The sequence below is a fragment of the Grammomys surdaster genome, unplaced genomic scaffold, assembly GCF_004785775.1.
Source record: "Grammomys surdaster isolate TR1022 unplaced genomic scaffold, NIH_TR_1.0 133, whole genome shotgun sequence".
Classification (NCBI taxonomy): Eukaryota; Metazoa; Chordata; class Mammalia; order Rodentia; family Muridae; genus Grammomys; species Grammomys surdaster.
In genome coordinates, this window is record NW_021604591.1 from 6,098,333 (window position 1) to 6,103,615 (window position 5,283).

Consider the following 5,283-nt stretch of genomic DNA (forward strand, 5'->3'; position numbering starts at 1 on the left):
CTCTCTCTCTCTCTCTCTCTCTCTCTCTCTCTCTCTCTCTCTCCTTGTGTGTGTGTGTGTGTGTGTGTGTGTGTGTATTAGGGAGTGGGCTCAGCCTACTGTGACATCCCAAGGCAGGTGAGCCTGTGCTGGAAAAGAAGGGTAGCTAGAGAAAGCCATGAGGAACAAACTAGTAATCAGTGTTCCTCCACACTCAACTTCGGGTCCTGCCTTCAGATTTCTGAACTGCTAACGTTCCTGTCCCAACTTCCTTTCATGACACATTATAAATTATGAGTGAAATATAACTTTCCCTCCCAATGTTGCTTTCGGTTGTAATGTTTTTTTTATAGCAATAGAAAGTAAACAACAACAATAACAATAATAACAACTACTCTTGCAATGTTTCAGATGTTTTTGATATTTACATACTTTTTTAACCATTTTACATTTTTTAAAGGCCTATAATTATTTTTTTAATCTAACAAAATAATAATAGGCATGGAGAAAGAGCTATCCATGGTGATAATTGTCTTGACATATATTTTAAAATATGGGCCAGTTTATTGAGCGTGGGCCGCAAGCCAGTAAGCAGCATTCCTCCATGACCTCAGCATTAGCTCCTGCCTCTAGGTTTCCACTATTTGAGTTCCTGTCTTGACATCTTTAATGATGGACTCTGATGTAGATGTAAGTAAGCAAGCAAACCATTTCCCCTCCAACATGCTTTGGTTATGGTGTTTCATCACAGCAATAATAACCCTAACTAAGACAGGAATCATAGCTTATGTCTACTCGTCAACTTTCTCTTGCTCATAGTGACTTCTTAAAGAGAACCTGCTGTTGTTAGTCAAGTGGGAAGGACTTTTAGACCCTAGTTCAGACATAATGAATTGGCTTCACATTCTCATCAGAAATTAGAGAATAAACTTGAACAAGAATAAGTAACAGTTCTCCTGAAGTAATCTTTTGCCTCTCTTTTTCATATTTACAGTGAAGACCTGGGAACAGACAGGGGTTGCATTCAGAAACACCGCCATCTTCTGCCACATCTCTGCCACACCTGATACTTTTTATGCGTTTGACTATTTTATTGAACATCATTGAATCTCAGATTCTGCATGTTGAAATAAAGTATCTGCATCTCCCTGCCATTAATGTCAAAGCATAGTTATGAAGCAAATAACTAGAATGAATCATAAAAGACAACTTGAAATGGATAATGATTTGTCAATTCTTGCTGAATACCCTACAAAGGTCTTGGCTTGTCTCTGTCCTGGTATGTCACAAAAATCTAATTTGAAGTCAAATCAGTATCTTATATTTGTTTTATATATTGCTTATTTTATAGCTAATAAATAATTACTAATTTAGAAAAAATGAAGAATGAGAAACAAGTTAATAAGCCATAAGGGCATCTTAAGAACAGTTGAATTCTGGTTTATTTTTTACCCCTGATGAAATCTGTTGGTTGCACACGTAATTAGTCATTATATGTGTAAATATGTTTTTTATCTTTAGTTTTTTATGGGGAAATAAATTGATCCTTCTCCATTTAGTTTAGTTTCCTTCTAAAATAATCTCTCTACAAATATTGGTTTGTGTGCATCTTATATAAAAGATTTTCAGCCTTCATACAGTGTCCTCTATTATAGGCAAAACCTACAACTTTGAGTTTTATTGTTATGGATGATATTATAAAAGTATTTTGATTTGCTTTCCTATTATATAAGTGTCCTATCATTTCAGAGCCCTTCAAGAATAGCATGATAAATTTGGGTCAAAACATACTTAAAATAATATTAACATAGGGATAAAGAAAATCAAACCACATCCTACATATACCCAGTAACTGTGGAGACTAGAGCATCCTGTGCTTTGTATTAAGGAATTGGGAATAATTCTACCTCAAGACCCAGCTATACCACTCCCTGGAATATACTCAAAAGATATTCCACCATTTGACAAAGACACTCGGTCAACTGTGTTCATAGATGTTTTATTCATAATAACCAGAAACAGGATACAACCTAGATGTCACCCAACTAAAGAATGGATAAAGAAAATGGTACATTTACACAATGCAATACTATTTAGCTATGAAAAACAAAGACATCATGAATTTGGCAGGCAAATAGATGGATCTTGAGAATATCATCCTGAGTGAGGCAACCTACTCCCAAAAGGACATGCATAGTCTGTATTCACTTACTAGTGGATATTAGCTATGAAATATGGGATGTCTATGCTGTACTCAACAGACCCAAAGGAAGCTGGACAGGAAGGAGGGCACAAGCAAGAATGCTTGAGTCTCACTTGGAAGGGGGAATAGAATGGTCCTGGAAGGAAGGTGCAGGGAAAGAACTAGACAGAAGAGGGGATCAGGAGGTAATGGGGGGGTAATCAAGGTGTAGTGTAAGGAAAGGCAGGGGGATGGCTGGATGGTCATGATAATACATGAAAATCCCCAACTGATGGGAGGTGGTTGAGGGCACCTCCAAGAAAGAAATACAAAAAACTGGGACAGGTGAGGGACCCAAGAATCAATGGGGGTGTCGTTAGCTATGACTTACAGCATTGGGCATATGGAACCTGGGAAGGCTGCCTCTTGTGTCCAGGCAGGAACTCCAGTGGAGCAATAGAGACACCAATTCACCTACAAAACTTTCGACCCAGAACTTATTCCTCCAGGATTGAGGATAGAGCAGAGACTGAGGTATTGGCTGAACTATAACCAGCCCATCCTGAGACTCAATTGGAGATAAACATCGATTCCCTGACACTATTTATGATACTCTGTTATGCTTGTAGACAGGAGTCTAGCATGGCTGTTTTTAAAGAGGCTCCAACCACCAACTGACTCGTCTTTCCTATATCTCTAATTCCTTCTGTGGCTTAGGCTCTGACAAATTCCCCCTTTTCATATCTCATGTCCATTCTTCTTCCTGTTTATAAACTAAAATGGCATCAAGATACTGAATTGCGTCTGATGTGTTTTGTGAGTACAAACATTAGTGCTATTCATGTATGTGGACGCTTGCAGCTTTCCCTAGAGAGACTTTCTCTTCACTATCAACTTCATCACATTCTTCTTTTTCTTAATCTCCTCTCACTATTAATAATTTCAAAATGAAAATTTGATTCTATATCTACTGGCTAACCTGAATCATATGAGCAAGAGTTCATAAATATTTATGAGGGTGAGATAGATGAATCTGTGGCTAAGAGCACTTGCTGCAGTTTGATCCCCAGGACACACATGGGTGAAGGAGAAGAAAAACTACTGCAAGTTTTTCTCTTACCTCCACAAGTGTATAATAACACATATACACATAAATAGGTAAGTATGTAGATAGATAGATAGATAGATAGATAGATAGATAGTTAGACAGATAGATAAATGAACAGTACATAAATCCAAATTTAAAAATATAGGCATCTAAAAGTTAGTTGTGCTTATTTTTCTATTCCTTCTCCAGTTTTGTATTTTCTTATTTTAATCTTGCTGGGATCTTCTCTTATGAATAATGTGTAGGCTTTTTTCTTTTTTTAACTACAAATACCCATAAATTTGCCCACCTGGTGGAAATAGCAATTCCTGCTTGCAGCACACACAGCATGAAGACATTTCACTGCAAACTGACTCTGAGTGACCGCAAGTGCAGACTTAGCCTCCATGCGAAACTGAAATTAAAGGTGCCCGCTAAGCATTAACCCACAGCAGTCGTCCACACTTTAACCAGCTAACTATTGCTTTCCCAAATATCTAAGTCGCCTCCCTATGCCCACGCCACTCAGGTAAAAAATTATTATAAATTGTTCCTGGATTCCTGGCTCCTTAGAGACAAATCCAATGGAAAGGGTTTTTGTTTTTCTTTCCTTTTAATACTTTGTTTTGTTTTTGGTTTTGTTTTTTTGTTTTGGAGTTTTGGTTTTTGGATATTTTTTTTTTGGAGGGTGGTGACCACCTTTAATATACATAGGAGGAAATGTGACATTTTTGTTCTTCTTGCTATGATAGTTTCCAATTGCCTATCCTTCAGTGTTACAATCAAAAAGGCGTGATTATGAAGCCTAGGAAATGTGTTTTCTCTTTTAAAAACCCACTAGAAAAAAAAAACAAATAAGGATTAGGGCAAAATGCATTTTTTTAAAAACCCAAATGTAGTGGAAACAGTGGGATGCCCTTTTATGCTAACAATATCTAGGAAAGAGCTGAAAAGCTTGCTGAGCCAGAAACATAAATGGCGTCGATAACTCTGGAGTTGAAAACCGTTATTTACACTCACTTGGTATGAATGGGAGCTTCCATATGGCCAAACCTATGGCTGATGCATCTGCAGGGAAGGTTAATATGTTATCTGGCTCTGTTAGCACAAACTATATTTGGATGGCAACCATTAGCCTTCTCCGAGTTTTCCTTCCTTGATGAGCCTTCCCAAATTCTTCTCCCCTTCCACCTACAAATGGATCCCCCTCCTTCACCAGCTGGCTCAGCGAGAGTGACTTGGAAGGGCGCATTTCTTTCTACTCTACTGCACACAAGCAAAGCTTTGCTGAAAGATTTTCTCTGAATTTATCTAACTGTTTTGATATTTAGACCTGAGGAAAAAAGAAGACACATGCTTGCCTTAAGTTGGAGGATTTTATTGTAGTTATTCTAGTGATGATGAATGATTATACTTGAAGCCTGGTGTTTTTTGTTTTTTGGGTTTTTTTACTTATAAAAGTAAAGTAGATTTGTCAGTGCTCTGTTTATTTATTTATTTATTTATTTATTTATTTATTTATTTATTTGTGGCTCAAATCCTCACTGGTGTCTTGCCTCAAGCTTAAAGCCCTAAAATCCTAAACAATTTATACTGTAAAGAAACAGAACAAAAGTACAATCTGGGAACTACTATACTGCTTACAACCATTCATTCCCTTGATCCCTTTGTCCTTATTCAGTTGATACATATTTACAGAAGTTCTATCTTTAAGATTATTCTTACAACAGTAATTGAGATTCAGACTAGTCTGTTTTCTCCTGGAGGCCTGTTAAATACATCCTCATGTGATCAGCTTCCTTGAAGCCTTATTTATTTGGATAGAAGGTGGAACACAGAGCAATGGGAAGCTTCTGTTATGAGATTTAGGAGGGGACTGGGACCTGGCTTGAAAACACAGTGCAATTCCTCCCTTTGCATCACCTTTGGTTTGAAGTCTGAGGTGAAAGAAATGTATTGGAGCTGTAGACACTGTTTCCACATAGCAGGATGCATGACACTTGTAGGCAACCTGAAATCCTTATTTCTCCAGACA

At 37.5% G+C, this 5,283-nt stretch overlaps 1 protein-coding gene across 2 annotated transcripts in view; it reads right to left on the reverse strand.

The window, feature by feature from the left end:
• Positions 1-5,283, reverse strand: part of Lrrtm4 (leucine rich repeat transmembrane neuronal 4) — a 733,131-nt gene that overhangs the window by 211,332 nt on the left and 516,516 nt on the right. The gene's annotated exons all lie outside the window — the stretch shown is intronic.